At 45.0% G+C, this 17,483-nt stretch overlaps 1 long non-coding RNA gene across 1 annotated transcript; it reads right to left on the reverse strand.

Annotated features, from left to right (window-relative positions):
• Window positions 1-14,151: 14,151 nt before the first annotated feature.
• On the reverse strand, window positions 14,152-14,639 carry LOC139835256 (uncharacterized). The gene is made up of 3 exons (XR_011751040.1): window positions 14,559-14,639; window positions 14,360-14,428; window positions 14,152-14,232 (listed from the first exon to the last, which is right to left on the reverse strand). It is a non-coding gene; the product is annotated as an uncharacterized lncRNA (long non-coding RNA).
• Window positions 14,640-17,483: the final 2,844 nt, after the last annotated feature.

Genomic DNA, 17,483 nt, shown 5'->3' on the forward strand with positions numbered 1-17,483 from the left:
AGGGCCTTTAGTACCGGTTTTGGAACTGGTACTAATTATCCGGTACTAAAAGCCTCCCACCTTTAGTACCGGTTCCTTACGAACCGGTACTAAAGGTGCCTCCACGTGGGCACGGAGGAACCCGTGGGGCTGGAGACCTTTGGTACACGAACCGGTATTAAATCCTATTTCGTTTAATTTTTTTTCCATTTTTTCTAATTATTTTTCACACCTTTTTTTTCACGGCCTCTTTTTTTTTTCAGAATTACTAGTATTTCCGTTAGTCTCTAACTACACTTAATCTCTAGTCAAATTACTTACCTGTAGTCAAACTTCCCGGTCGGTCACCCATCCTCACACTACTCCCACGCTTAACTTCCAAGTTCCATCCCGTTCTACTTCCAAGTGCTTCGCGCGCATGTATGTGATAATAGTATCATATCGATCCTATTAACATGTTGGTCGATGTCACACTTTTTATCGTTTGAATTCCAAATAATTCTTTTAATAAACAAAAGTAATGATGTAATAATAATGTTGACTAAATAAATAAAATTAACTTTTTAATTTTTATTATTTTTAATTATTTTTAAAAAATTTAATATTTTTTGCAAAACCTAAAACTTGAAAAATTGAAAATCTTATAATTTGATAAAATTAATAGTAATATGATAGGACTCAAAAAATCTTATAATTAATATTTTAATTTTAAAAAAATTAAAAATATATAAAATTCTAAATTTCTGGAAAAAAAACTAAAATCTTCCTGTTTTCATATTTTCATTTGGAATTTTGAGAATCTAAAAATTGGCTAACCGGGTGAAATCGGATGTAACTTTTTCCCAGGATTTTTTTTGATATATTATACGTTTTTTTTCGACGTCGTATGCAAAAGTTATTGCGGTTTTACCATTTTTCAAAACTTTTTTGCAAAAAAAGTGAAAATTCAAATTTGTTAATTTTCCTTAATAGTAGGTTGCATAACATACAAGAATCTGAAAACATTTTATTTTTTGAATTTTCTATTATTTTCTTTTCTATTTTACAGTGTCAAAAAAGGCGATCCACGGGGAGGGGGGGGGGGGGGGGGCTGGAGCTGCGTGGGGGAGCAGAAAAACCTTTAGTACCGGTTCGTGACACGAACCGGTACTAAAAGGTACCTTCACGAACCGGTACTAAAGGTTTTTCAGCTGACGCGAACCCTTTAGTACCGGTTCGTGTCACGAACCGGTATTAAAGATCCTTACGAACCGGTACTAAAGGTCTCGTAAGGGAACCGGTATTTATGGCTTAGATGGATGCTCATTTTTCTACTAGTGATCGATAGATTTTTCGCAAAAAAGCAGGCTTTTTCTATGGACATATTTTCAGGAGAAACGCATGGTATGGAGTTTCATATGCCATGTGGCCTCTTGTTGTCAGCGAATGTTCGGACCAAGCCGCTGATGCATGTGTGCAGCGGCCAGCGGCGCTCCATGTATATACATGCTTCGTGCGCATGGCAGAGGAGGGGAGAACCGACGGGACGATGAATGTGCGGGAAGCCGGGAAGAAGCATAGCAGGGGACCGATGTAATAGCGTGAAGCAACAAACTGCTAATCTCGTGCATCTCTTTCCCTAATTCCTCGATAATCCCCATTGAGAATCCAGTATTCTACTCCTCGATCGGGATGGGCCAATTTGAGTAGAGAAGACACCAGAGGAATAAAAGGAATTTGCAGGCACTAAGGAGCTAGGAGATATACACACTTAACTTGGCGATGTGCGGCTAGTAGTTAATTAGCAGCCAAAGGAGTTCCTGTTAGTAAAAGGATCCCGAGGGAATTAGGGATTCGTCGCCTAGTTTAGTTTGACGGATGTACCCGGCCCGTCGATAGCGTTCCTTCACTGGCACTCTTTTTTCTATCTTCGGAGAAGAAGGATATATCTATAGTTATTGGTGTATGTGTAGTCTATGTACAGTTATACACTGAATGGCAAGGCTTGTAGTCTTGCCCTTGAATTCATGGACTGCCAGTCGGCCAGTCATAAAATTTGAATGGACCAAACCTCCGAAATAACAGATTTTACAAGCAATCGCACGTGGGAGCAGTTGCTTTCGGATGGAGATCATATTGTGCAGATTCATGATACAAGACAATTGAAGGCAAAACGAGGTGCCTTGTGCTTTTTTACACTTCCGGTGGTAGCAAAGACATATTATTGCTAAGTGTATTAGCACCTCCTCCTACAAAATCTAGCGCCGTCTCTACCTCTACCTCGTCCATAGATTGGTTTCCGCTCCTGTGGCCAGCCTCGACGACATCGTGAGGGGTGGGGAAACCACTTTATGTGTGGAGTATTTAATAAAAGTATTATTTTTAATAGATTATGTTATGACTTTCGTAGCCGTCTTATTTTAGGCCATCTTTCTCGGGGTTGCCATGGGGACAATTGTTCTCACAATATTTGTCCAGCTCCTACGCACTCTTCATGGTGGTTCGTATTCCCAGCTCCCAGCGACGTCGACCAAGTTGTTTGATTGTTTTTCCCTGCCATATTGTCATACTGGTGTTGGTACTCTTGACGATGTTGATTGACAACTTCAACGGATGCGCGTGTAAGCGTAGCCTTAGCTTTGCTGCACAAATTTAAATTATAAGAAAACCCTTGTTGGTATTTAAATGTATCTGGATTGGCATCTACGCTTAGATACCTTTACAGAAATAGAAGATTATGTCAAGAAATAAGAAAGAGTTTCAAAACCTCAAAGATTTGTTCACTTATTTTAGATTTTATTTTGTAATCTCTAGAGCCTAGATACAACTCGTGAATCTCTATCACATACTATTTTCTATTATAAATATAAAATATTTAATACTCTTAGAATGAGGTATCCTGAAAATCATTGATTTACTTTCGAGTAATAAACTCAGAAATTCAATTCGGCTCCCGGGTGCTAACTAACAAACTAATAAAACTTTAATCAAAACTAGTTATGTAGCCTAACCTAAAAAATAAAAACCACCGTTCAACAGAAGAGTTTTTTTTTTGCAATTTTTTTTTAAAAATTAAAGTTGAACTTAATTGAAAAGTCGAGCAATATGGTATTGGTTGTAAAAAAGTTTGTGTTAATCTCTCAGCCCATATCCATGGACACGAGAAGGACCGGCCATACATACTTTACTGCGCATACGAGTCATTATGTTTTGTCCGCCGACCGATCGCTCTCGGCTATCGCGACGTCGATCCTAGCTAAGCTAGCGGTTCTCAAACTTGTGACAGGATCCAGAGGAACGCGAAGTGCAACTTCGCTAATACAGGTCGTCGGACTTGGCTGGCTTTGCCTTGCTTCCTTCCTCTCTCAACCAATACTTGATCTTGACAGCATCGGCAGCATGCATGCACGCCATCTTCACGAGATTCGTCTCCCGCGTGCTAATCGTGCGTTTAGTGCAGCGTATATATGATATATTACTAACACATACATAATCATGTCGCTTCTATCTCCTCCGTCGATATCGATCGTATGTCGAAAACCAAAGCATAGAGCGAAGCAATAGTCTCTTCGGTTCTAAATACTTATAATATGTTCACTAAATCAAGATAGATTCTAACGTACATTTTCTTAAAATCTGCGATAAATGTTTACAGACTTTTGCTTCAGTGCACCCTCTCTCCCAAAACTTGAACACATTAGTGGCCCAGATCTCCCCATACCCCTTCATAACTAAGGGTACAATGGGAATTAGGGAATTAAAAGTGTACAACCCATATCGTCGTTTTGTAAAGGGAACTCCTCGTCAATGGAGTCCCTCTGTGGGTGTCGTTCTTGATCTTCACGGGGACCGAAGTGAGACGAAGACGGAGGCGTAGTCGTCGGCGAAGTTGTATAGGAAACTCTTCATCAATGGACTCCAGTTGTTGCCGCCGCAGCGGCCACAACCATGGTTGGCCGGTCGGCGACAGGAAGGCCAGGAAGGAGATTGCTGATTTTGGAGGCGGCGAGGGCGTCGAGGCGGGTGCGCTAGCTGCTGCGTGGGGAGGACGAAGACGAAGAGGAGTTCCACGGTGAAGTTCGGTGCATGCCGGGTCTCCTCAGGGTCTGCCGCGGCCATGGTGAACCCACCGGCCGCTCCATTGTGCTCATCCTTGCCTGCACGTCTCCCATGCACCTCTATACTAAGGAGCTCGTCCTCTGTTCTCTCTCCATGGCCGGCACGACGCGGGGATGAAGAGGTTATGCGGGATGTGGGAGATCGTGCATCGGCCTGGACTTATCGTATACGAATATGTGTATGTACGCAGGGGTTGGATCTGGATCTTGCGGGCCAACATAATTTAATCGGGAGAATTATAGCTAACTAAGGTAAAAAAGACCATATTACCCTTTTTAAGTTTTCTTAAAATCCGCGATAAATGTTTACAGGCGCGAGAGATAATAGTATAGCCAACAATCGGTTATATAAAATTGTTGTATCATCAAAAGTTGTCCTTATTATTTACACATACAATAGAGTTGGTTATTACTCCCTCCTGTTTTTTTTAATTGACTTGAATTTAGTATAAACTTATACTAAATTCAAGTCAATTAAACAAGATCGGATGCTGTAGGTGCGAATATTTTTCCACTTTCTCTCTTTCTCCTTCCTCTCATTTAAGGAAAACGTTTTGGATCCGGCGACCGATCGCGCGCCAGCGATCGGTCGTCCGGCCTCGCTCCCGCGCCGGCTTAATGGGCCTTCTTTTTTCGGCCCAACAATGGTTTCGCTGCAAAACACATAAGTGAGATGATGAACTATTTGTTGTAAACAATCCGTAATTTTGTAGGATTTGTTGTTAACAATTGTTGTAAAGAGACAACTTTTTTTTGATGCTAATAACAAAGTGATTTTTTATTTTGTTGTAACCATTTGTGACTTTGGATAAAATAGTAGGTGATTTTTGTTATAATTCTATCTGTAGAAATTTAAATAGTCTGTGGTTTTTGTGGATGATGTTTGCGACTTTTGTTGTAAACACCCAAATTATTTGTGACCTGTGTTGCTAATTATTGTTGTAAATATTTTACTGGTTTGTTCTAAAGATATTTCTGGAATGAAAGCAGACTTTTATTGTAAACATCCAAATAAAATAATGTTGGTTTTTGTTATTAATTATTGTTGTAAGTATGTTTCTGATTTGTTGTAAAGATATTATTGCATGGAAACTGACTATTATTGTAAACACCCAAATAAAAAATATTGTTTTTGTTATTAATTATTATTGTAAATATATTGATAATTTGTTGTACATATATGTGAAGATTTACTGTGAAAATTTTGTTGTAATACTTTTTATTTTTTGTACACAAAGCGGCGGGTTTTTGTTGCTATACTAAACAACGGGTTTTGTTGTAAATATCTGAAAGTTTGGGGGCAAAGGGAAACACGTGTTCGGTTTAAACTGATAGGCTTAGGACCGTGGGTTGATTTTCCAAAAACCAGGGGGCAAAATGCAAAAATCGAAATGCTGCTAATTCTAGCCGGTAGATCGCTATCGGACGGCCGGGACAACAACCGATTTTCTCTGCCCGGGTCGGTCGCCCGACGCTGAGCGCGCGCCCTCATTTAAGCCTAGTTCGGCATTAGTGTGTTGACCAATTTTGTAGTGTAAATTCCCGACCCATGGTGAGACGCCCAGAAAGATGCACGGGCTGTCCGGGAATGGACGGGCTAAGCCCAAAGTGTTTCAGCGAAAACACATCGGGCTGGAGGGGAAAGAAGCGGCGCCTCCACCCTTGCGTTTTGCTCGCGTCTCACCCTAACCCTAACAATAATCCTAAACCCTAATCCTAACCCTAACCCCCAGATACACCTTTATGTCCCAAATGGTCTGATTGATTTATGAGAAAGGGGATTAGAGGGGGAAGAATATTTGGCGAGGGAAGTGTGTTTTCATCAAAACCACTCGGTATAATACCAACCAAAACCCCAGAAATCCCTCCGGCTGAACGATGCCTTAATATGTTACCTAGAAACACATAGGGGTGACTCATACATTAGAGTGCTCACTCGTTCTGTTTCTTCTAATCTCTATTCCCACGTATAAACAAATATCACGAAGACTGGCTTATGGTCGCGCTATTGTACTTGCTCTCAGATTACTGAACTAAGCATATATATACTCTGGGATTCCATTTCAATTGTACGTGTTGGAATACTGTTTCATTCTGACATGTCGGCCATCTCTGTTGCCATCGGCTGCTAATCAACTTGCGTTTATTCTGCTTTTTTTTTTCCAACCTAGAAAAACAAGATGATTTGTTTTGGGGGGGACAATCCGACGGTCGTTTTCGTTGAACCCACGACCACTTTGGTTGAATGCCTGCCATTTTACAAAGAAATAGAAGGAGTGTTTGACTCAGCCTGCGCATACATGGCCGCGCGTGCGTTTACGTATTCAAGTCGAAACTCAGCTAGGCGGTACTGTATTCAAGTCGGCGTGACAACAGCTAGGTTTTGAATTCAATCAATGTACGTTTTGCTGCTATAAGCCCTGGTTTAGTGGCGGATTGCTAGTACGGGAGATTTTAGTTGTTTGTGAGCTTCCCTTCATGGTGAGCAATGTGATCACAACTCGCAGCTTTGTCAGCGAATGTTCGGACGAACCCACTTAGTTTTTTGCCGCGAGCATGCGATGGCGCGCCATGCCCGCGTGCTTCGCGCGCACGACATGATCGATCATAAAACGAGGGGAGCCCGGCCGCGGCAAGAGGTAGGGGACAGAGGTAATAGCGTCAAGCAACAAACAGCTAATCCCCTGCCTCTCTTTCCCAAATTCAGTTTAGCTCCACGCTAATCCCCAGTACAAACTTGTGTAGCAGTGATTTCTACTCCAGTTCGTACGTACGTCGATCGGCCGGCAAATTTGAGTAGAAAAGAAGCAGATACAGCTACGTGCATGTGCAGGTGGTAGTTTATTGTTAGAATAAGGCATTTCTGTCTATTCCGTATAGTTACCTATAGTAAATCGATCCCGAGGTAATTAGGGATCTGTTCCCTAGTTCAACTGAAGCACGTACGCGGCCCAGTAGATAGCTTTCCTTCACTGGCACTCCGTTTTCTTCCTTCCGAGAAGAAGGATTAGTTATTACTTCGGCCTGTATGTTTGTGCGCTGAATGCCAAGTCTCCTGGGCATGCAGTTTCGGTAATGTAGACCAGGAAATTTCGTCCAGATATGACGGGAACTGCTTCGGGAGCAGCTGAGTCGCAGAGATACAGTACATTCAAAACTTGTGGTGCACAAAAAAAAAAACTTGTGATACGATATAGGACTCTACATTACATCAGACTAGTCATAGTGGGGAGTAACATAGAGTAGTAACATGGTGTATGTTACTACCCTATATTACTACCTTCATAGTGGGTAGTTACATATATGTGGTGTCATACATGCCATATTTATTAGATTGTAGACTCATTTTGTCTTGAGAAGTGTGATGTTATGGTAACATAGCTAGTTACCACTCCATTCTCTTTCTTCATTTATTGACATGCCATGTCACCAAAATGCTTTGGGTGTGTGATGTTACTACCTATGTTACTCCCACTATGAGCAGTCTCACGGTAGCAATGTAGGGCACTTTAAAATGCTTCAATATGTAAAAACAGGCCATTAAATTTATAAGGGTGCTTAAAAATATGCTCAATATACCGGTCAGTTAAAAAGTATCTTATGTTACACTTTAGGGATATTTTGTGGGCACTTCTCAGATGTTGTCAAAAAATATATGAGTAACACTATTGTGGAAACAATAGTTTTAGATAGAACCATTGATAAATTGGGAAACACATCGTCAATATTATTGTCTGCAGGTTCTCAAAGACAAGTACTACCATTTATAAAGATACATTTGACCATGAGAATAGTGTAGACTTGGATGCCAAATGGTTGCTACGAGGTCATCAAACGTCATCACGTAACTACGTAATAATGAAGATGTTATTCATACACACTGAAAAAGTTTGTTGTAACTCTACATTATGTTGAGGTTAGGAATTGCTACTCCATCGATTGAAAGATACACTCTTGGCTCACTCTCAGACATTATATGTTTGTGATCGTCTGGCCGAACAAGTGACTAAGTCGTTACTCACAGGAGCATCAATATATGAAACAAGTGAAAGAGTACATGCCAGGAAACGAAAATAATATAACAGTTTCAGCTCGATTTATTTAAACCATCGAGAAGCAATACGACATGTTCACGGAAGTACTCTGGAATGTTCACACGATAAAGACCTTCGTGTTATATGCAACAATAATTGCAGGGACTAAGCGCTCAACGTCGATTATTGTCACTGAAGGTGTTCCGGACATATACACTTTATCTAAATAAGTAGGTTCACACACTTAAAGATTTAGAGACCTTTAGAATGTAGATGCGGTAGAAGATACAAATGAAGTGGTTCCAAAAGTTGTTTGGAGAGTCTCGGATTATTCCGGACGTGTCTAGATTGTTAATCGAGATTGTCTAAAATGGTTTTAGATATTTATGGAAGGTTCCAAAAGATCATACAAATATCCCGAAAGACCTAGAAGGTCCAGAAATTTTAGCTGAAGTTTTTGGAAGGTTCTAGAAGGAAAGGTCCGGATGGGCACTATGGTCCACGTGCCGCATGGGCCATCCTAGGCCTATCGCAGATGTGGATGGGTGAGTCCTAGACCCACTAGGACTCACGAGGATTTCATATGGACTTTGACTTCCGGCCAAGTCGGTTTGGGAAGGGAGGAGTCCTAGTCATGGACTACTCTCCCTAGGTCGGCCGGCCCCCTTTATGATGGGTGGAGCGGGGAGGGTTGACATAAGTCCAACTCATGCACCCCCCACCCCCCAAAACACTAGCCGCCCCACCTTGCGCCTCCTTCCTAGTCACCGTCACCGGGAAGTCGCTGTCAACACTGCCACGTCTTCACCACGGAGTGCGGCCGGATATCTACTGTCGCCTAGATCTAATCTAGTCGGTTATCGCAGAGCCGCTGCTGAACCTTCATCGGCATGTTCATGCTTTATCACTCTCCTTGTTGATCACAAATCCAACACGGTGACATTTCTCCCAAACGTGTGGATATATATTTCGGAGACGTTACACATGCGACCCTACATCATATGATGATCTTCAAGTGATTTAACATCATCTTGCGGTTGCGAGGGATACACATAGGTGCAGCAATCAACATCTGACTACCTAGACAACGTCCTTAGGGCATCTCCAACGCGGCGACCCATCCCGCGCCCGCGCGTCCGGATGGGTCCAGCCGGACAAAAATGCGGCCCAACGCGGGGACGCACCGCAAAAGCGGATGGCCGCGGCGTCCGGAACGACGCAAATCCGGCCCAAATCTGGGCCGGGTTTGCGTGGCCGCGGATGGCACGCAGCGTCCTCGCGTGTCCGCCTGGTCCGCGTGGCTGGCCCAGCTATCGGTGCCCCAGGTCCTATTAAATGTGGACTGGGGGAGGGGGACTGTCCCTATCCAGTCCCCACTCTCCACTCTGGCCACACGCACGCGCGGGCTAGAGCTTTCGCGCCGCCATGGCCCAGAAGCGCGAGTTCCTCCCTTCCGCAAACGACCACGAGGTCGGCAGCAGCCGGCCAGTCGCACCGGCGGCGTTCGCCATGGGGCCGCCGGCTCCTCCCAGACGCGACCGGATCTACATCACCGTAGCGGTGGCGCAGATGTTCTGGGAAGCCGGCGTCCCAATGCCGTGGGGGGACGTGCACCTCCCCCACGGCTGGCACCTGAGCCCAGATCGGGTTCCGGTGCTGCCTATCCCGGGCTCCGGCCGCGCCCGCGTCGCGGAGGTCTAGAGGCGCCGTGCGCAGCTGCCGGCAGACCTCCAGCATGACCCCGCGTACGGCGACGCAAGTCCCAACTGGGACTTGTGGTTCGAGGTGGAGCACGATGCGCGGCGGCGCACGTGCTTCATGTCCGCGACGGCGCGGCCTCGCGCGCAGCCGAGCACGCCTGCAAGGCGAGCTGGCCACCACCCCGGCGGCCTCTACATCGACGAACCTCAGCCCCAGCCGCAGCCCTAGCCCCAAGAGGAGGAGGACGACCCGGAGCTGCAGGCGGCGCTCGCGGCGTCCCGCGAGCAGCGCGACCTCGACGAGCTGGCCAAATGGCCGCACCTCGCCGAGACGCTGCGCGCCTCCGCGCTAGAGGAGAAGGCCAGGAAGGCCCAGGAGGACGCCCAGGCGGAGGCGTGGGCCTTCCTCGAGATGGCGCGCCGGAAGGAGGAGATCACGCGCCAGGCGGCGCTCCGGGAGGAGGAGGAGCGCCGGGCCGCGCTCCGGCTAGAGGCGGAGCTGCAGGCCGCAGCGGAGGAGCAGCTCTGAAAGGAGTCCGCGCGGAGGGCACGGCTGCGCAGGCCGGCGAGCCCTCCGGACCCGCTGTAGTGACCTCACCTGAAAAAGTGAGAGTCTCTGTGCAACCGTGCTAGTCCCTGGATCGAACTGCTAGCACACACAGTTTAAGATGAAATACCAAGTAGCAAAGGTCTTCATTACAACCTAAGATCCAACGGAAATAAAATAGTTCGATACAAGTTGCATAGCTCTCAGGCTAGCACAAATTCAGAGTTTAAAGCAGCAAGGAAAACATAAAGCATGGAGCCATCTTCCTTCATGAAGCCACAGGCAGACATGTTGGGCAAAGACTCGTGAACCTAAACAAACATCTTCAACTAGAGAAGTAACCTGCAACATAAAACGTTACAACCCGAAGGTCAATACATTTGGAATTGTATTGGCAAGATGACACTATGGTGGACACAAGTGGCAACCTAACACATACGTGATCATTTGGCTGGTAGAGCTCAGGCATATTTGCATAAAGCCAATTTTATCCTATCATTTGAGAAATCATTTTCTTTCATACTAATTAAGCGGTACCATTGATAGACATCAATGAACCTAGACACCACCGATAGACATCAGTGAGCCTTCCTATTTCATATGACCAACTTGGTTTGGGCGACCTACCCCTGTAGACTCAGACCATAGACATGGCACGGGATCTGCTAGCCGATAGTCACTTGCACCAATTGACATATTCCCTGTTCACCCATCAAGTTTTATTTAAGAAATTGGAATGAGGAGATCTTCGAACAGGATCCTTGTCAGTTCGCTTAAATTGTCCGTAACCGGGGACACGGCTAAGTACTTAGTTTTAACACTCTGCAGAGGTTGTACAAATTTACCCACATGACCTAGTCTGCTCTTCTTCCATGATGCACATTTTGCTCAAATGGACAGATGTTGACTAGGACAAGACTTTTCTGAAGTAATCCCCCAGACCATTCTCTACGGACCCGTACCAACCTACAATCCCCTACATCATCTGTCACGTAGGATCCGAGTTCTTACAACATACTCCATCAAGCCAGAGCCCATATTAGCATGTGGCTGTACGGTAGCTAATGAGCAAGGTTGTCTACAATCTCTTTGTTCCTGGGTGGCCGTCCACAAGTGCGATACACCTGGCGGTTTAGAGGTTCGACGACATGACCCCAGGGAACCGCTCAACATAACCCGAGCAATACCAATTCCACCCAGGTAATTCATTAAACTTAGTTGTTTTTCCATAACTCACTATCAAAATCATTTTATAGCATAGCTGAGCAAGAACTAAATTTAATCGCGACAAAGAATTCAAGTAGGGGTAGCTAGACTACTGGGATTGCATAGCAAAGCATATACCCTAGACATGTCTACTATAAAAATTTCTACTGTGCATAGATAAAAACTGGGACATTTGTGTGTGTCACTTGCCTGGATAAGGTGGAGAGTTGGTACAATCTTCCCAAGCACAACTGTTGCAGTCGGCACAATCACAATCTACAAAGAGATAACATTGCACCATAAGCATGGTGCCATACATTGACATGCACAAACAGAAAAAATGGGATGCATATGAGATTTACACAAGTGCACTTCATTTATTATTCTCTGGTTGTCACTATATGCATGATGTCATGGTCAAGTTTTACGGTTGGTTGAATTACTGCGAACCGTCTATGTCGCACTAGCGAAGAGAAACTACCATTAATTGTAAAAGGTGTTTTGGTACAGTAGACAAATGATTGTTTTGGTGCTACTGGTCAGAGGGTTCCATTTGCAAGCATATGCAAATAGAATCACTCGAAAGGGTATGTAGATCTCATTTTACTGGTAAGGTACTCCGATTAGGCATTTAAATTTGAATGAAACTCAAACTACTGTAAGTCCGCAGTTTACTGTTCCAAAATGTTCCTTATATTTTTAGGATTCCAACGGTATATGATTTGTAATTTTTGGACCTACAAAACTCTGGTTATGATTTTTACGGAGCGCGGACTATCGAAACCGAGTTTCACTACAAGAAAAGTTCTGATAGACAACGTCTCAAAATCGTCCGCTAAGGGGTATTTTTCGTCGCCTATGGGCCTAACCCGACGATATGGGTTCTGTTGTCGAAACTGCGTCAGGCAAAGTCCTACGACGATTTTTTCGGTCCGTCGCGCTTGGGCGCCCTTCCGCCACGGAAAATCGGACCGTTGCCCAAGTGTTTCCGAGAGCCCGTTGACTGTTGACGTCATGCAAACTGACACGTGGCAGACGCCGTTAACTGGCAGTTAACGGCGATAACCGGCTGTAACCCCGTGGTAGATGGTAGGCCCACACAAGGCCTGCCACGTCTTAATCGGGCCGGCCCATTAAGTTTGCGGGCCGGACCAGCTGACTTAGTTTGACCGGTCAACTTTATAGCTGGGCTGGTCCATTAATTACGTGGGTCGGGCCTAACCTCTAAGGTTGACTGGTCAAAACATTAATGGGCCGGCCCACTAAGCATGTGGGCCGGGCCGAATGCACTCGTTTGACCGGTCAACAGGCAAAAGGGCCGGCCCACAAGACATGTGGGACCTACTTTCCTGTTATCGGGCTGGCCCATTTACCAAGTGGGGTCCACCTTAAAGCAAGTGGGCCGGCCCAAGAAGTTATTGGGCCGGCCCAATTAGCATGTGGGTCCCACTTTCCTGCTATCGGGCCGGCCCATTTAGTACGTGGGGTCCACAATAGATCAAATGGGCTAGCCCAACAAGAAAGTGGGCCGGGCCAAAAACACATGTGGGTCCCACTTTCCTGTTAACGGGCCGACCCATTTAGTATGTGGGGTCCACCATATAGCAAGTGGGCCGGCCCAACAAGATAGTGGGCTGGGCCAAAAACACAGGTGGGTCCCACTTTCCAGTTAAAGGGCCGGCCCATTTAGTACGTGGGGTCCACCATATAGCAATTGGGCTGGCCCAACAAGAAAGTGGGCCGGGCCAAAAACACAGGTGGGTCCCACTTTCCTGTTATAGGGCCGGCCCATTTAGTATGTGGGGTCCACCATATAGCAAGTGGGCTGGCCCAACAAGATAGTGGGCCAGGCCAAAAACACAGGTGGGTCCCACTTTCCTGTTAAAGGGCCGGCCCATTTAGTATGTGGGGTCCACCATATAGCAAGTGGGCTGGCCCAACAAGAATAGTGGGCCGGCCCAATAAGCAGGTGGGGCCCACTTTCCTGTTAACGGGCCGGCCCAATAAGTAGGTGGGTCGACCGAAAATGAAAGTGGGTCCCACACTACTGTAAGTGGGCCGGCCTAATCTGTTGTAGGGCCTTGGTTGTTTGACTAGTCAACTTGTATTAAATTTCATGAGCCTAAAATCTGGTGTCAATGATACACACAATTACATACACAAATAAAATAACTAGAAAAATTACAAGGCAATTAATGTGCCCAAATAAAAAAATTACATAGAATCATTGAGGACTTCTATTAGCATCATCAATAACACGTTGACATTTGGCAATCGCCTTGATTGAATCTTGTGTACTATTGGTCAACATATCAGCTACAGATCTTAAAGCAGCAATACCATGTCTTTTATAAAGTACAACCTTGAGATATTTATTGTTTGATGAAAGGAATGGTCTAGGTTGACGGCTATGAGAGGATGCATCAGAAGAAAGATCAGAACTTTTTGTGGGCCTCTCTTCTGATGAAGATTGCTTCATCACAATTGCATTCTGATAATAATGCAAAAAGAGTTAAACGATGAACTATGCAAACATGTATTAAGCATTGTCGATATGAGATAGTCACAAGTACTAAGCACAGACTTACATTATATCGTTGCATAGGCTCACCCCGGAACCTTTTTTGCGCTCTATCTTCTACTAAGGACTTCTTCATTACACCTGCATTCTAGTAATATTGCAACATAGTTACAACAGTGAACTATTCAAACATTTATTATGCAATGTAGATATAAGATAATAACATGTTCCATAAATAAGACAATGTATGGAACTTGTACTAAGCACAGACTTACATCATAATGTTGCACAGGGTCGCTTTGGCGACTATCTTCTAATGATGACTGCTTCATTAAAACTGCATTCTGGTAATATTGCAAACATAGTTACAACAATTAACTATTCAAACATGTATTACGCAATGTAGAGATCAGATAACAGCATGTAGTAGAAATAAGCACAAGATAAGATAAGATGCATGTACTAAGCACATACTGGCTCGCTGCAGGTCCTTCTCTTGCGTGCACTAGTCGTGGTCGACATGCCTGTCATTTTAGGTTCAGCCATCAAGTGAAATGCTAATCCTCCTACTCCATTGTCCTAAATCTGTGTTTAGATATCACATTTAAGACCAAGTCAGCTGGTTTCAAATAATAAAAAACTTGAGCTGCCAAATGAATAAGCCAATATTTACCAGATATCAGATTAAAACCAACTAGATGTTGCTTTTCATGAGATATGAATTTCAGACATTCAGATTTAGAGTAGGGTAATGGCAAGGTTTTCCACATAAAGTAAACTGGCATTAAGAATGACCAAATGTCAGGTTCAAATCACCTTCGCAGTTGCTCCAAGACAAGCATATCAAATAGGCAGAAACATAGTAAAGCATGAATGGCATTTATATGGCAGGGTTCCAAGTGTTAATCTCTTGCATAAGGAACAATGCATATAGATTATAGATAATAACGGAAGTAAACTGCCAAAATTACCAACCAAGAACTCAGATTCCAACCTTCCCTAGCGTCCCGTTGTTAATGTTGGGTATTCAATAAGTGGTTCGCATGATCAATCCCTAGGAAAAATAACATTGACAAGTTAGTCTACGATAATACAAAGACCAGACATGCACGCAGCAATAACTATACAAGCTGTGCGACAGGAGCATTCATGGAAAAAAATAGCTATAAGCTAAAGATGAGGTATAAGAGCAAGCAGATTGGAAATGCACATAGCATGATTATAAAAGCAGTGTGAGAATATCAGGCACGAGAAAACAGCTAGCGGCTAGCGGTGAGCTAATGACGTGGTATAAGAACAACCAGATTGGAAATGCCCATAGCATGACTATAAAAGGAATAGCATGCAGTACAAAAACAGTTGGCAGCAAATGAATGGGTATAAGGCCATAAGTATGTGGATGCACACAGGTGTCAGTAGAATGAACAGGATGGTAGCGACCGGATAATGCTTTTGTACTGTACAATATTTAAACGAACTTCATGCGAAGTAACACATCAAGAAAGTTAATGGCATATGAGATCTGCAAATAACTACACAAAACATGGCTAAAGAAACACCGCGATCTAACGGGCCAGCGTACTAACCAAGCTGCGGCGGGGTGGACGGGGGCGGCAACTTGCATTCCACCGGCGGCGGACGCGGGAGACGATGAGTCGACCCTGTTTCAGTAGAAGCGGGCGTTAGTGAAGCAGATCTGATTGGCTGGCAAGGGATTCGGTGAAGTTGATACAGCCGCTGCGCCGAACTAGTCGGTGGAATAGATCGGCTTCTGTGGAGGGGGGCCCATGGTGAAGTAGACCCGGTTCCGTTGGAGTGGATCCGGTGCGTCGACAGGAAAGGCGTTGATTGCTATGCTGTGGATGAGGTCGACGGTGAAGCAGATCCGTCGGTGGCGAGGTCGGCGTTGAAGCAGATCCGTCGGTGGCGAGGTCGGCGGTGAAGCAGATCCGTCGGTGGCGAGGGCGGCGGGGGAGCGGATCAGGTGGGTGGACAGCCAACACGATAAGGCTACGCTGTGGAGGAGTATGCCGGCGGCGAAGCAGATCTAGTACTGTAGAGAGTCAGAGCTTTGGCGTGTGAGAGTATTTTTGAGCTAATGGGGCGAATGGTTGGTGGGTGGGTGTGGGCCTGTGGGGAGGGTTCGGGATCTAGGCAAGATATTTCATTGTTACCGAATGAGCCATCCATGGTCGGTGGGTTGTAACTTCCGAACCAGGGTTAAAAGGGTAAAACTGGTCACGGGATTTTCGAATGGATTCGGCGGGATGATTTGGCGCGGGGCCGAAATTTTCAGTTTCAAGCTACGAGCAGAACGACAAAAATAATGTTCTTCCCCAGGGAGCTCTCCTCTTCTCTTTCTCTCTCGAGTCTCTCTCACTCCCCCGGCTCCTCTCCCCCTTCTCTCCGGCGGCCTAGCCGGCCGGAGACGATGCCGACTTCTCTCTGTATATCGTACACCCTCCGAACTAAATTAATTGATTCAACTTTCCTTAGACGTGTATGTATCTAGAGTAAAAACATGTGTGGATATATCCATATTTAGATAAGCAAAGTTGAGTCAGCTAATTTGGATCCGAGGGAGTTAGTGTTGTTGTAAGCTTAGATCCAGTGTTTCCCATGAGCAGAATGGCGCAATGGAGTTGGGGATCTCGTCATCGGCTTCAGATCTGGCCTATGGTGAATCTGGCGGATCAGATCTGGCGGATCTTGCCGGCCAATCCCCGCTCGGGTGCCATCAAGGTGGTGGCGCTATCGGTGAGGCTTGCTTTGGTCGGTTTCGTATCCGGCCAACGGGGAAGTCAAGCTGCTAACGTTCACAAGCTCGGGGCATACGACAGCGTCATCCGTCTTGCCCGTGAACATCTTGGCCTTTCAGCGGCCCTTCTCAGAGCCAATATGCCGTTGCTGAGGCCATTCTTCTCCTTCGTCCTGGCGACTACCGGCGACACCGTCCCAAGTGGTGCGTCCCCGGCGACGGAGTTGCTGGAAAGGATGCGGAGCAGAGATTTGATGTGCGGTCCAGAAGGACTTGATTGATTTTCTTGTATATGTTTTGGGGTCCTTTTTGTAAAGTTGCAGGTCCTATTAGTTATTGTCTAGTTCTTTTGGACCTCTATGTAATATTTTGGACTAGTTTCCATTTGCACTGATAAACTTGAATTTTGACAAGTTCACGGGAAAAAAATTCTTTGCACATATGGCCTATCATGTATGAACATTCTTAAGATTTAAACTACTATATGTAATGGCCAGCACTTGCGCAAGGGGCTCGTCTAGTGCGCACTAGTTTCCATTAGCACCGATAAATTTGAATCTTGACAAGTTCTTGGAAGAAAAAATTGATTCACATATAGCCTATCATGTATGAACATTATTGGGATTCAAACTATACATAGA

This window comes from Lolium perenne, chromosome 2 (assembly GCF_019359855.2).
Source record: "Lolium perenne isolate Kyuss_39 chromosome 2, Kyuss_2.0, whole genome shotgun sequence".
Lineage (NCBI taxonomy): Eukaryota > Viridiplantae > Streptophyta > Magnoliopsida > Poales > Poaceae > Lolium > Lolium perenne.